This window comes from Streptopelia decaocto, assembly GCF_964273445.1.
Source record: "Streptopelia decaocto genome assembly, contig: HAP1_SCAFFOLD_45, whole genome shotgun sequence".
Lineage (NCBI taxonomy): Eukaryota > Metazoa > Chordata > Aves > Columbiformes > Columbidae > Streptopelia > Streptopelia decaocto.
This window is the reverse complement of record NW_028117033.1, coordinates 459,799-475,467: the sequence shown is the minus strand read 5'-3', so window position 1 is coordinate 475,467 and position 15,669 is coordinate 459,799. Positions and strand designations below refer to the sequence as shown.

The 15,669-nt window shown below is 53.7% G+C and overlaps 1 long non-coding RNA gene across 2 annotated transcripts in view; it reads right to left on the bottom strand.

Annotated features, from left to right (window-relative positions):
- Positions 1–1,164, bottom strand: part of LOC309451970 — a 626,315-nt gene extending 625,151 nt beyond the window's left edge. For both annotated transcript variants that reach the window (XR_014186372.1, XR_014186373.1), the window contains exon 1: positions 1,104–1,164. This is a non-coding gene — a long non-coding RNA (uncharacterized lncRNA). The remainder of the gene's footprint in view (positions 1–1,103) is intronic.
- Between the last annotated feature and the right edge of the window lie 14,505 nt (positions 1,165–15,669).

Genomic DNA, 15,669 nt, shown 5'->3' with positions numbered 1-15,669 from the left:
CTATCACAGCAAACCTTGAAATATAAATGGACTTTTCCTGCCACCTAGTGAGTGAAAATATTTTCTCTACTATTTGTTCATTAGAGTAAGTACATACACAAGAATGTCCTTGCGGTGCTTAGTAATCTCTATGAAGGTTCAAAATGTACCGTGGTAAATCAATGGCGTAGGATCTGCTACCGCAGTGAGTTCAGAGCAAAGAAAGGAATTGTATTGGCATTTGAATAGTGTTGCCATACGACTTTTTGAGCTGCCATGTGACGGATCTTCGTGTTGCAGGAAAGATCATGTCACAAGTGGTGATTCAGGCTGCTGGGATCCACAGAGTAGAAACGCTGCAGAAATCATTTGCAAGGGTATATAATATCTGAAAATCAAATTACTTTTGGAAAATAAAAAAGCACCATTACAAGTTTTGTTTGTTTGTTTTTTGTCATTCCTTTCTCAGAGGAGCTCTTGGCTTCCAGGAGTCCTGTTAGACGGCTGAACCTGGAGCAGGGAAAGTGTCCAGGGCAGGGCACCAAGACAGGTGTCAGAAATCAGGCAGAAGCTGGAGTGAGAGCAGCGTGACTTGTCATAGATGCAGAAGCAAGGGGCCTAAAATCGAGTTGTTCATGGGCCTGAGCTCCAGAGCTGGAGACAGGTGTCATGAGAAAAGTCCAGAGAGACCTCTGGTCAGAAGCAAACAGCCTGTGTTCCAGAAATTCCCCCAGGGAAAGGCAGCGTGTCCTGTCTGGGTGTGTTGAGCCCCCAGCCCCAGAGAAGCAAGGCAATAACTTGGTGCTGTTTCTGTCAGTGTGTCCATGTGTCCCAGAATAGCACTGCAAACATTTTAACTGCATTTGTCCTTTTTAATACTTAGAAATCCTGCACAGGCCACGTGCTGCTCCAACAGGAGCGTGCTGGGGACACCCGGGTTTCCCATGGCGGCCTCTGCACTGCCACCTGCACAAGCACCAACAGGCCGGCAGCTGTGGGCTCAGCTCCGGCGGGTCCCGGGACCGGGGTCTCCAAGGGCCTGTTCGCACACGAACTTTGTGCACGCGCCCCGGCCGCGGGCGTTTCTCCCGCCCCCATCCCGACCCGCCGCTCGCCCCCCGGACCCACTCAGGAGCCTCCGCTCGGCCCAGCGCTGCAGCCGGAAATTGCGTCACCGGGACGGGTGAGGCGAGCCGCGCTGCCGGCAGGACCCCGCCAGAGCTGTCCCATTATTCGCATGACCCGCCAAGTTTTTATACGAAATCTGATTGAGTTGAACCATTATTAAAATAAAAAAGTCTCTGGGTAGCCGTGCCGTCATGGTGGCTCAGTGCAGTGGAAAATCCACTGAACTGAAGATCAGCCTTGGCTCTCAAATAAACTTCTCCCTCCCCTGCTCCGCAGCCGCTGAACCCGCAGCACAAAGTGCGATCGGCACGTCCCGCGGTCACACGGTGTCCGCGCTCGCTCGTCACCTCACTCGCTGGCTGCAGCAGCACTAAGGGCCTGTGGATTCCAAACCTGGAGTGTTCTGTCCTGTCACAGAGGAAAAGTCTTGGCTGCTGAGAACAGGTTCCATTTTAAAGTCGCTGAAGAGAAGTTTCCGCTTCCTGGAATCTCGAAACAGCAGCAGCTCTAACGAACGTGACAGACCATGGGCCACATGCATTTCTCAGTATCTGTCCTGATCGGTTTTATCTGGTCATTATTAATGCCAGAAAGAGGTGGAAAGATAAAGATGACAGGTTGTGCTGGACAGAATTACATAATTTTTGCCAAATAAAGAACTGTAACGTAGTGTATGCTGAGAGAAGAGTCACCCTGCCCGGGGTAGCGGAGGACGTGACTGTGAGTGCCTTGGTACCACCCTTGGTGTGTACGTGGGGACAGGCACAGTGGGGCACAAAAGGTGCTACGGAGCCATCAACTGCCCCGTTGAAGGCTCCGGATCATGGGGGGATGTGCAACTGCCACAGTGGGGCATTGTGACGTCACTGGTGATGTCACAAAGGGCCCTGCCCAGGCACCCCTATAAAAGCGGGGCCGGCTTGCAGAGCTGCATCCTCTGGCAGGACAGGGCGGCGGCCAGCCCACCATGGCCCGGTACCGGCGAAGCAGGAGCCGCCGCCGCAGCCGGAGCCGCCGCCGCGGCCGCCGCCGCTACCGGAGCCGCTCTCGCCGCCGCTATGGGCAGAGCCGACGCCGGCGGTACAGGAGGAGCCACCGTCGGCGGGGGACACGGCGCCGCCGCCGCTGAACCGACCCCAGCACTGGCGTCTGCGGAACAGGCAGAGCCTTGGCCAGCACCACCGCCACACCAGTGCACCACCACGGCTCCACCAATAAAGCTGGAATGATGGCACAAGGTGTCCGTGTGTCTCTGATGTCCCTGTGGGCCAGTTGTGTGTCCCATGGGTGCGTGTCTGTGCTGGGCACATATATCCCATGGCTGGCGTGTCCAGGGCAAGCACATGTTTCCCTGCTCCTGTACTGGGTCTGACTCGTCACAATGACCCAGCCCATCTCTGTGTCCTAGGCCATTTATGTCCCAGCCTATCTCTATGTCCCAGCCCACCTCCTTGTCCCAGTCCATCTCCACATCCCACCACATCTCCACGTCCCAGCCAGTGTCTGTGTCCCCAGCCTATCTCCATTTCCCTGCCCACCTCTAAGTCCCAGGTCATCTCCAGGCCGCCTGGAAAATTTTCCCACAAGGAAAGAAAGAGTGGGTGGCCCTGTGGCATCCCCAGGGATTTTGGGCTAGGAATTTGCTAAGGTGTGAGGTACTCTTGGCTTTTGCCTTTGCATGAAGTTCTCCCAGTTCCATGTGCCTACCAGGCAGAATCCCAGACAAATGCAGAAGTGGATGGAGATCAAGTCAGAGGTTATTGAGGAAAGCTCAACCCTTAATAGTCCATTGGACCAGATGGGAGGAATCCAGGGATGTTGAGAGACCAGGCTGATGTCATAGCAGGGCTTCTCTGATGCATTTTGGAAGGTCATCATGACTGGAGAAAGCAAATCTTGCATACATCTAAAAAGACTCAAAAACTGGTCAGGGGAATTCCAGGCTGCAGTGGCAGAGGCCAGGGGCTGCGTGGCTGGGCAGCAGCTCTGTGGAAGTGGCTCTGGTAGTCCCTGAGTTCCACTAGGGAAAGCAGGAACCAGCAGCAAAGGTGGCCAACAGCCTCCTGGGCCATAAGAGCAGGAGCACAGCCAGAAGAAGTGATTCTCCCCCTCTGCTCAGCACCTTTTACACTATATCCAGAATACTTCACCAGATCTAGACCCTGGGCAGTGACAGTGAGACATTGCCAAAGAGGAGCCAGTGCACTGGAGGGCCAAGAAGATGGTAATCCTTCCATTGTCCTTCAAGTGTTTTTGTGATTTCCCCAAGAATATCAGTATCTACAACAACAGAAAAAGCATTAAATTGCCCTGTATAAATATCTGCAGCAAAGAGATCTGCATTTGTGGTAGCCATTTTGGGCAATGGCAATAAATGACTATTTGCTATATAAAGCATAACACCCCATCCACAAGTACATATCTAACATGGCTCAGACAAAAGGCAGGCTTGAAAAGTCACCCTTTGTGTCCCCAGGTGGCATGGACACTGCTGGTTTCATTCTCCAGAGCAGCAGAGGTTGGATCCCCTTCCAAGGATGGACTCCCTGCAAGGAAAGCAGAGCCTGGTTCTGTCCTGGTTTTGTTAAAAACAAGTTTCTCTTTTAGTGAATTTTGCCTGTCAGCTAAAGCTTCATATTAACTGCATTTTCCTGGAGAACCAGACACACGTTTTGGTAAACCTAGCAATGGAATGCAAAAGTCGTCCCTGCGAACTGAGGCCTAGTGAGAGACTGAAGCTCAGAGCGAAACGTACAGGGACAGCGTGATTCCCAGCGGGTCCCGATCGCCAAAGCCCCGGCAGCCATTGCGAGAGAGCGGCTGACGTGGCGGGGGGCGTTCCCACGGTGACGCGGGAGGTTTAAAAGCGGCTGAAACTCGATACTAGCATTCAGTCAGCTGATCGGAGCCAGCCCAGCGAGAGCCGGAGCCGGCGGGGTTCAGCCGACCACGAGGTTCAGCCGAGATCAGGAAGCTCAGAGGGAAACGTACAGGGACAGCGTGATTCCCGGCGGGTCCCGATCGCCAAAGCCCCGGCAGCCATTGCGAGAGAGCGGCTGACGTGGCGGGGGCGTTCCCACGGTGACGGCGACCACACCCCCTCCCCTTGCCTTGAAAAAGCCTTTGGGAGGGCAGCGACTAGTCACCTGGTGTAGGGAGGCGCAACCAGCTTGTATAGCGGGTGAGTCCCACCCACACTGTGCTGCAGCAGCGGGCGTGGTAGCTTGTGCAGCAGGGTGCAGAGAGCACTTGTTGCTTGTCAGCCCCTCTAGCTTATTACCAGCGCCCCAGCCTGCTGACGACCATGGTCGCCACCAGAAGGAGAGCTTGCCTCAAACAGACTGTAGCTACACAGACTGAGGTTCTGTCCCGAACAGTGGCTGTTCAGGTCTCCGGCTGCAGGGAGTGCCAAAGCCTGCTGCTGGGGGAGGGAGGCCAGCACTCCACCTGTGTGAGGTGTGAGCGGGTGCAAGACCTGCTCGACATGGTCGTCAAACTTAAGGAGGAGGTTGAGACGCTGAGGACCATCAGGGAGTGCGAAAGGGAGATCGACTGGTGGAGTAACACCCTGACGTGCCAGTCGGAAAGGTCCCAGGGAGGTACCTCCCAAAAGGAGATGGACCTCCTGCCCTCTCGGACAGAGGCAGAAGTCCTGAGACGGCCCCACCCTTGTTGCTCTCGGGCAGAGGTAGGGGACCGAAAAGACGACGAGGGTTGGAAGCGTATTCCGGTTCGGCATCGCTGGCAGCCCCCCTCCCTGCCTGCTTTGTCTCCCCAGGTGCCCCTCCGTAATAGGTTTGAGGCCCTGGATCTTGAAGAAGAGGTAGGTGAGGAGGTGGTGCCAAGCCTGCCTACAAGATCACGTAGGAAGAGGCAGTCGACTTCACAACTTAAGACTGCCTCTGATAAGAAAGAAAGAAGGGTGATTGTAATAGGAAATTCCCTTCTGAAAGGAACAGAGGGCCCAATATGCAGAGTTGACCCTCATCTTAGGGAAGTTTGTAGTCTCCCTGGAGCCCGGATCAAGGATATCGCTAGAGAGCTCCCCAAACTGGTGCACCCGACGGACTACTACCCGCTGCTGGTCTTCCAGACAGATGGGGAGGAAGCTGCTTCCCATAGTCTGAGGGGGATGAAGAATGATTTCAAGGTCTTGGGAAGGATGGTGAAAGACTCAGGGGCTCAAGTGATCTTCTCTTCACTCCTTCCATCTTCAAGTGATGATGTGGGATGGAATAGGAAAATTCACTCTCTAAATGGTTGGCTCCAAGACTGGTGCTACAGGCAGGGCTTTGGATTTTTTGATAACGGCTGGTTTTATAAGACACCAGTCCGGACACTGTCACGTGGGAAAGGTTTATCTCGCAGGGGCAAAAGGATGCTGGGGCAGGAATTAGCTGGGCTCATTTGGAGAGCTTTAAACTAGGCTCGAAGGGGGATGGGGTTGTAGCTGGGCTTGTCCCAGTGGGGCTGCATTCTAAAACTGATGAGGACCGGGTGGCCTCCTATGCCCCTAGGGAGAAACTGGTGTGCTCTGCTCGCTCCCTGAAATGCCTGTATACCAATGCGCGCAGCATGGGGAATAAGCAGGAGGAGCTAGAATCCTATGTTCGGTCGGGAGATTATGATCTGGTGGCAATTACAGAAACATGGTGGGACAGTTCACATGACTGGAATGTGGTCATGGATGGCTATGCCCTTTTCAGGAAAGACAGGCCAGCCAGGCGTGGTGGTGGAGTTGCTCTCTATGTGAGAGAGACACTACAATGTACTAAATTCTGCCCAGGAGCGGATGACGAGCGAGTTGAGAGTGTATGGGTCAGGATCAAGGGGCAGGCTGGCGGGGCTGACACTGTTGTGGGCGTCTGTTACAGGCCAGCAGATCAGGCTGAGGAAGTTGATGAGGCCTTCTATGGGCAGCTGAGAGTGGTCTCACAGTCACAGGCCCTGGTCGTTGTGGGTGATTTTAACTTCCCTGATGTTTGCTGGAAGGACCATTCAGCCAGCCAGCCACAGTCCAGGAGGTTCCTCCAGTGCATTGATGAGAACTTCCTCATGCAGATGGTGGAGGAGCCGACTAGGAGAGGTGCACTGCTGGATCTCATCCTCACTAACAAGGAGGGTCTGGTCGAAGCAGTAAAGGTTGAGGGCTGCCTGGGTTGCAGTGACCACGAGATGGTGGAGTTCAGCATCTCGTGTGGCAGGAACAGAATAGCAAGTAGAATTGCAACCCTGGACTTCAGCAGGGCTAACTTTGGCCTTTTCAAGCAATTGCTGGGGGAAATCCCATGGGCAAGACTGCTTGAAGGAAAAGGGGCCCAAGATAGCTGGGTGGCATTCAGAGATTGCTTCTTCCACGCTCAGGATCAGAGCATCCCCACACGTAGGAAGTCAAGGAAGGGAGCCAGGAGGCCTGCGTGGTTGAATAGGGATCTGTTGGGTATGCTCAAGCAGAAGAGGAGAGTTTACAGGTCATGGAAGCAGGGGCTGGCCACTTGGGAGGAATATAAGGCTGCTGTTAGAGGATGTAGGAAGGCAGCTAGGATAGCCAAGGCCTCCTTAGAATTACAGCTGGCGAGAGGGGTCAAGGACAGCAAAAAGAACTTTTTCAAATACATAGCAGATAAAACTAATACCAGAGGCAATGTAGGCCCACTGATGAATGGGGTGGGTGCCCTGGTGGCAGAAGATACAGAGAAGGCAGAGTTACTGAATGCCTTCTTTGTCTCTGTCTACTCTGCCGGAGGCTGTCCTGGGGAGCCCCGTACCCCTGAGACCCCGGATGAAGCCAGGTCAATGGAGGAGTTTGCTTTAGTTGATGAGGACTGGGTTAGGGAGCAATTAAATAGTCTGGACATTCATAAATCCATGGGTCCAGATGGGATGCATCCGCGGGTGCTGAGGGAGCTGGCTGAAGTCATTGCTGGACCGCTCTCCATCATCTTTGCCAAGTCTTGGGAAACGGGAGAGGTGCCCAAGGATTGGAGGAAAGCAAATGTCACTCCAGTCTTCAAAAAGGGCAAGAAGGAGGACCCGGGTAATTATAGACCGGTCAGCCTCACCTCTGTCCCTGGGAAAGTAATGGAACAGCTTGTCCTTGGTGCCATCTCAAGGCATATCAAGGATAAGAGGGTTATTAGGGGCAGTCAGCATGGCTTTACCAAGGGTAGGTCATGCTTGACCAACCTCATAGCCTTTTATGAGAATGTAACAAGGTGGATGGATGATGGCAGAGCGGTGGATGTGGTCTACCTTGACTTCAGTAAAGCCTTTGACACAGTCTCCCACAGCATCCTCACAGCTAAGTTGAGGAGGTGTGGTCTAGACAATAGAGTTGTGAGGTGGGTTGCAAACTGGCTTAGGGAGAGAAGCCAGAGAGTGGTAGTCAATGGTGCGGAGTCTAGTTGGAGGCCAGTATCTAGTGGAGTGCCTCAGGGGTCAGTGCTGGGGCCAATATTATTCAATATATTCATTAACGATTTGGACGAGGGAATTGAGTGTACTATCAGCAAGTTTGCTGATGACACCAAGCTGGGAGGAGTGGCTGACACGCCGGAGGGCTGTGCTGCCATCCAGAGACCTGGACAGGCTGGAGAGTTGGGCGGGGAATAACCTAATGAAATTTAACAAGGGCAAGTGTAGAGTCCTGCACCTGGGCAGGAACAAGCCCAGGTTCCAGTATAGGTTGGGAGATTACATATTAGAGAGCAGTGTAGGGGAAAGGGACCTGGGGGTCCTGGTGGACAACAGGATGACCATGAGCCAGCACTGTGCCCTTGTGGCCAGGAAGGCCAATGGCATCCTGGGGTGTATTAGAAGGGGGGTGGTTAGTAGATCGAGAGAGGTCCTCCTTCCCCTCTACTCCACCCTGGTGAGACCACATCTGGAATATTGTGTCCAGTTCTGGGCCCCTCAGTTCAAGAAGGACAGGGAACTGCTGGAGAGGGTCCAGCGTAGGGCAACCAAGATGATTAAGGGAGTGGAGCATCTCCCTTATGAAGAAAGGCTGAGGGATCTGGGTCTCTTTAGTTTGGAGAAGAGGAGACTAAGGGGGGACCTTATTAATGTTTATAAATATATAAAGGGTGAGTGCCATGGGGATGGAGCCAGGCTCTTCTCGGTGGCAAACAATGATAGGACAAGGGGTAATGGGATCAAGCTGGAACACAAGAGGTTCCACTTAAATTTGAGAAGAAACTTCTCAGTAAGGGTGACAGAGCACTGGAACAGGCTGCCCAGGGAAGTGGTGGAGTCTCCTTCCCTGGAGACATTCAAAACCCGCCTGGACATGTTCCTGTGCGACCTCACCTAGGTGTTCCTGCTCCAGCAGGGGGATTGGACTAGATGATCTTTTGAGGTCCCTTCCAATCCCAAACATACTGTGATACTGTGATACTGTGTAACACCCAGCTGCTGCTGCTCCACCTGGAGTGCAGAGCCTCCAGGGACTAGAGCCTGTGGGAGAGGGGCAAACAGCTGAGCTTTGGAGGAAAAAAAGTCAGGCAAGTGCAGAAGGACACACAGTGCAGCTGTTCCTGGGCCCCACAGCTGGGCTAGGGGAAGCAGAGCACACCTACGACCTCCAGTCTCTAGGGCAAGGGACCCTGGATGGGCTGTACAGAGAAAATTCTTATCAGCTGTGAAGAAAAACAAGTGAAACTAATTCAGAGAATCCATGAAAGAGCTCAGCACCCTGCCATGCAGCAGTCCCTAAGGGAAGGGGCTGCTGGCATCCCCGAGCTGTGTGGTGGTCCAGAGAATGAGAGACACAAGGCTTGTGATTGCTCCTGGCAAGTTATTGACATGGCTGTGAAAGGAGAGACCAAGGGCAGTGGGAATGCCCTGATGGTGGGACTGAAACGAAAGCCAAGATTATGCATTGCCGGGACGGACTCACTAACAGGGTACAGTGCTGCACTTGCTGCCATTGATGGAAGAGCACCAGCACCGTGGAGGCGAGGGACTTAAAAATGGAGGGGCAATTGGCTCATGGAGGTGTTCCGAAACACCCCCGCAATGGGGAGGTTCCTTGTGAGACGAAGGGGATGCCGTACGGTGCAGGTCAACCAGGCCAAGTCGGCAGTAGATCTCAAATGTTCCAAGTCCTTGACTGGAATTGGAGGCAGGCGGGTGGGAAGGGAGCCTGAGGGGGATCCAGCCAAACTGCCGGCTTGCGGCAGCACCAGCCCAGGGCTTCCCGCAACCAATGCCGGGACACCCCGAGGACAGAGATTTCCTGCAGCCTTCTTTGTCCCGAGGTGGAGCCGGAACAGATGAGCACAGGGGGAAAACTGTCATTTTTTTAATTGGCTTTAATGATTTCTAAAAACAATCCAAGGCCGAGCAGAGGCTGGCAGCACCATGTCCTCAGGGCAGGTGAATCCCGCGGTCACTGTCCATGCACCCATCCCTGGCATGGACGCTGCGCAGGCACCCGCCTGGCGCTGGCAGCCGGGCTCTACTCCTCTTGCTGTCCCGCGGTGCAGCTGCAGCGGAAAGCCCTGCGCAGAGCCCGCAGCGCCCTCCGGAACCGGGAAGGCCGTCGCCGTGGAGCTGGGCCCTGCGCTGGGCAGGCCATGTCTGTGCTGGTCTCTCCTTCATGCTCTCCAGACATTGGAGAAACCGTGTTCTCTTCTTCAGCCTTTGCAGCTGGGACGAGAGGGGCTGTGCTGGCCTGTCCCTCATTGTCTCCTGCCAAACGAGCCTCAGTGGCTTCAAGTCCTGCAGGTGCTGGTGCTGCCACTGGAACATCCACACATTGGGCCAGGTCCCGCTGTTCCACCGCTTGCTGGCCAGGTCCCTGGATCTCAGCCTCAGCCCTTTCCACGGCCTCATTGATGATGTGCTCCACAATGTCAGACAGGTCCACATCGTCCTCTGCAGGGCTGTGCTGGACAGGTTCTGGGCGCTCTGCCTCTGCTGCTGCCTCCATGCCGCCAGACCCCTCCTGGGGACCTGCAGGGGAATCCTGGAGGTGCTCCTGGAACGAGGGGCTGATCCAGATGCTGGGGATGAAGATGTCTCTGCCTTGGCACCCCTCTTTGTTGTTCTCATCCTCCACATCCATGCGCTGGGCCAGGTCCTGCTGTTCCTGCGGTTCCTGGCCAGCTCCCATGATCTCAGCCACAGCCCTGCGCAAGCTCTCCTTGAAGATGCGCTGGGCTGTGTCCCACAGAGCTGCGTCGTAGGCTGTGGGGCCCTGTGGGGCAGGTGCTGGGCACTCTGCCTCTGCTGCTGCCTCGGTGTTGGTGCTGCGAGGCCAGCCAGACCCCTCCTGGGGACCTTCACGGTGGTCCTGGACGCGCTCCCGCACCGAGGTGGTGACCGAGGTGCTCTGGATGCTGTGCTGGCCCAGGCTGTGTCTGACCTCCGAGCAGGAGGAGGAGCAGGACACAGGGGATGGAGGTGGCAGTCCCGGCACTGCAGCAGCTGCTTGCGGCCCCATCCAACCACCAGCCTTTCCCTCCTGCCCTGTCCCGTCCCTCCCCTGTGGCCTGTGGAGCAAGGGGGGAAGCCCAAAGGGCTGGGAGTGGGCGTTCGCCTCCTCGTCGATGGGCATCTTGGGTCTCGTCTACCAAAGAGCTGCAACGGGCACCCAGGGGAGATGCTGCCTCCTGAGAAGCTGCTCTCCTGGGAGTGAGCACCCCAGGGCTCTCGCTCCTTAAATACCCCCACGGTCAGGGCGGGGACCCCCGTGTCACAATGGCCTCTGGCTATGACAACCCCATGTAACAATGGCCTCTGGTTATGACGAGGTGCCCACATCACAGAGCCCGGCGGTCGCCACGGAGACACCCACCTGCGGGCCCGGCTGGGACTGCCTGTGCGCGGCGTGGGGCAGCCCCTGCTTGAAGGAGGAGGGAGCAGAGAATGGCGAGGGAAGCTGTCCCCAGCACACAGGACCCCGTCCCCCAGAGCTTTGCTCAGATGCTGCTGCCTGCTCCGCTGCACCTGCAAGAATCCGCATTCAGAGCTTGTTTGCAGTACAAACCAAGGGCCACTCTACAGCCTCACCACACTGATACTTTGTTTTCAACACGATCGTCATGAGTTTTCTTAAGTAGGTATGAGCCTCCTTTCAAGAAGAAGGCTGAAGCCACATCCACAAAACCACACAGTCCGTTTTCAGCAATCGAATCTACCGTTTCCCCCTTTAGTGACAACCAGGGTTCTCCCAAGGTGCGCTTTTACAGTACTTGTGAGCTGTTCACTGACTCACTTGCTAAAGGAGGTGGCCTCATCCAACTCCCAGTTTCATCCTGCCAGCTCTCCAATGCATTGCCTCTGCCACCTTCCTTCTACCGGGCCCAAAGTGCATTCTACTGCCTGGTTAGGGAGATGCACGTGCCACCGGTCCCAAAGCATCGCTCTGGGGACCCATCAGAGCTGGCCATTTCCTCTCAGCTGCTGCACCAGCCAAACCCTTCTGGAACAGCAGACTCTCAGAATCTGCTCCAGGTCTGTAAGAGTCGTTCCAAAACCAGTATCTGCCTGAACATCGCCATCCAGAACAGACTGACAGTGACTTAGACAGACGCCTGAGGAGAAGCATTGTGTTGCACAGGGGTCTCCAGCCTGGAAGGCTACTGCTAACAATGGCTGCTGTGTGGAGTTTGCCTGCTGCTTCAGCCAAGCTAGCCCCCACCTCCTAAAAGGGATTGTTAGATGGGTCTCTCTGACCCAGGGACAATCGCTGCCGTCCAGAAGATGGATTCTTACCTGCAGCCTCAGTCACACCTTGTCCCTCACCCGCTCCCTCGAACAAAGGACAACAAAAAAGAGCATGCCCAGAAGCTGGCCAAGGGTCCTGAGGTCACCCAATGGACCAGAGAGATAGCCCTGAGTGCAGGCCACGCAGGCGCAGACAAGCGCTGGCAAGAGAGGCAAAGACTTTTCGAGCCTGCACAGTTAAGCCCGGATTGAGAAACAAAGGTGGAGATTGGCCTGAAACAACGGGAGCGAGGAGGGGTGAAGAAGTATAAAGATGGTTCCTCACTGGACGCCATTGAGATCTCCCCACAAGAGGATCCCAAACCACCATGGAGGACCGGCAAGACTCCATGGGACTGGACACCAGAGGGATGCCTTTGGAACTCATCTGCTGGTAAACCAGCCCTCATTCCCATCTTTGCCTTCTTCTTTCCCTGTTTCTTTTTCCTTTCCCGTTTTCTTACTCTCTCGCTATCACATGCTGCTTTACGGGCAAAATAATAAAGTAACACTGTTTGATTGCATTCTAAGCCCTTGGCGTTTCAGATGCCTTAATTTTGTGCCTCGAGAAGAACGTAAATGAACCATCACGAGTCCATCGCTGAGTGGACCCTAACAAAGTCCTTGCAAGCTCTCAATCTCCTTTTGCTCCCCTAGCACACTTCTTCCCCCCTCCATGCAGTTTGGTTTCAGCCTAGGGAGCAGACAAATCCTTGGAAAAAGTAGGCATTCTTTTCATGTCCTATGTCAGCACAGGAAAAGAAGAAAATCCCAAAGTCTCAACATCTACACCACCCTAAGTGGAAGGCCAACGTGTCCCCACCATCCCCCAGCATGATGTGCCACTAGTTCATACACGACTCAGTGATTTTGGGAGAGGTAGAAGAAAGCATGCACCAAAAATTAGAAAAAAAGTCTGAAAGCTTAAGACGAAACAGCACTTCTAAAGAAGGAGATGATTGGAAGCCGCTCTGACCTGCACTGCTAACGACTTGTCCTGTTGTTTTTTAAAACAAGTTACTCTTTTAGTGAATTTGCCTGTCAGCTAAAGCTTTCATATTAGCTGCATTTTCCTGGAGCACCAGACACATGTTTTGGTAAATATAGCAATGGAATGCAAACTTATTGATAAGCACGGATGGACATCTCGCAAGAGTGGCGACGAGAAACCGGTGACCAAGAAACTGACCAACTGTGTATAACATTCCACTCACATGAATACTTCATATAAAAGTGGGAAATCACGAGGATCTCGTCCCTTTTTTTGCCTTTTCCCTTCTGCTTATGACCGACATTAAGAGAGGACCTTGCAAGTCGTCCCTGCGAACTCAGGCCAGTGACAGACTGAATCCAGCTCCGGTTGGCTGCAGAGTCCAGTCCAGGACATGGGGTGCCGGCTCTGCAGTTGCTGAGACTTTCAAGATTGGTTTTGTATATTTTCAATTATTTTCTCTGTTCTTATTAGTAGCATTAGTAAAACGTTCATTTTTCCAACTCGCTTCTCCCTGTCCTTCTTTCCCTCCCGATCACAGTATCACACAGTATCACAGTATGTTTGGGATTGGAAGGGACCTCAAAAGATCATCTAGTCCAATCCCTCTGCTGGAGCAGGAACACCTAGGTGAGGTCGCACAGGAACATGTCCAGGCGGGTTTTGAATGTCTCCAGAGAAGGAGACTCCACCACTTCCCTGGGCAGCCTGTTCCAGTGCTCTGTCACCCTTACTGAGAAGAAGTTTCTTCTCAAATTTAAGTGGAACCTCTTGTGTTCCAGCTTGATCCCATTACCCCTTGTCCTATCATTGTTTGGAACCGAGAAGAGCCTGGCTCCATCCCCATGGCACTCACCCTTTATATATTTATAAACATTAATAAGGTCCCCCATTAGTCTCCTCTTCTCCAAACTAAAGAGACCCAGCTCCCTCAGCCTTTCTTCATAAGGGAGGTGCTCCACTCCCTTAATCATCTTGGTTGCCCTACGCTGGACCCTCTCCAGCAGTTCCCTGTCCTTCTTGAACTGAGGGGCCCAGAACTGGACACAATATTCCAGATGTGGTCTCACCAGGGCGGAGTAGAGGGGAAGGAGGACCTCTCTCGATCTACTAACCACCCCCCTTCTAATACACCCCAGGATGCCATTGGCCTTCCTGGCCACAAGGGCACAGTGCTGGCTCATGGTCATCCTGTTGTCCACCAGGACCCCCAGGTCCCTTTCCCCTACACTGCTCTCTAATATGTAATCTCCCAACCTATACTGGAACCTGGGGTTGTTCCTGCCCAGGTGCAGGACTCTACACTTGCCCTTGTTAAATTTCATTAGGTTATTCCCCGCCCAACTCTCCAGCCTGTCCAGGTCCCGCTGGATGGCAGCACAGCCCTCCGGCGTGTCAGCCACTCCTCCCAGCTTGGTGTCATCAGCAAACTTGCTGATAGTACACTCAATTCCCTCGTCCAAATCGTTAATGAATATATTGAATAGTATTGGCCCCAGCACTAACCCCTGAGGCACTCCACTAGATACTGGCCTCCAACTAGACTCCGCACCATTGACTACCACTCTCTGGCTTCTCTCCCTAAGCCAGTTCGCAACCCACCTCACAACTCTATTGTCTAGACCACACCTCCTCAACTTAGCTGTGAGGATGCTGTGGGAGACTGTGTCAAAGGCTTTACTGAAGTCAAGGTAGACCACATCCACCACTCTGCCATCATCCATCCACCTTGTTACATTCTCATAAAAGGCTATGAGGTTGGTCAAGCGTGACCTACCCTTGGTAAAGCCATGCTGACTGCCCCTAATAACCCTCTTATCCTTGATATGCCTTGAGATGGCACCAAGGACAAGCTGTTCCATTACTTTCCCAGGGACAGAGGTGAGGCTGACCGGTCTATAATTACCCGGGTCCTCCTTCTTGCGCTTTTTGAAGACTGGAGTGACATTTGCTTTCCTCCAATCCTCGGGCACCTCTCCCGTTTCCCAAGACTTAGCAAAGATGATAGAGAGCGGTCCAGCAATGACTTCAGCCATCTCCCTCAGCACCCGCGGATGCATCCCATCTGGACCCATGGATTTATGAATGTCCAGACTATTTAATTGCTCCCTAACCCAGTCCTCATCAACTAAAGCAAACTCCTCCATTGACCTGGCTTCATCCGAGGTCTCAGGGGTACGGGGCTCCCTAGGACAGCCTCCGGCAGAGTAGACAGAGACAAAGAAGGCATTCAGTAATTCTGCCTTCTCTGTATCTTCTGCCACCAGGGCACCCACCCCATTCATCAGTGGGCCTACATTGCCTCTGGTATTAGTTTTATCTGCTATGTATTTGAAAAAGTTCTTTTTGCTGTCCTTGACCCCTCTCGCCAGCTGTAATTCTAAGGAGGCCTTGGCTATCCTAGCTGCCTTCCTACATCCTCTAACAGCAGCCTTATATTCCTCCCAAGTGGCCAGCCCCTGCTTCCATGACCTGTAAACTCTCCTCTTCTGCTTGAGCATACCCAACAGATCCCTATTCAACCACGCAGGCCTCCTGGCTCCCTTCCTTGACTTCCTACGTGTGGGGATGCTCTGATCCTGAGCGTGGAAGAAGCAATCTCTGAATGCCACCCAGCTATCTTGGGCCCCTTTTCCTTCAAGCAGTCTTGCCCATGGGATTTCCCCCAGCAATTGCTTGAAAAGGCCAAAGTTAGCCCTGCTGAAGTCCAGGGTTGCAATTCTACTTGCTATTCTGTTCCTGCCACACGAGATGCTGAACTCCACCATCTCGTGGTCACTGCAACCCAGGCAGCCCTCAACCTTTACTGCTTCGACCAGACCCTCCTTGTTAGTGAGGATGAGATCCAGCAGTGCACCTCT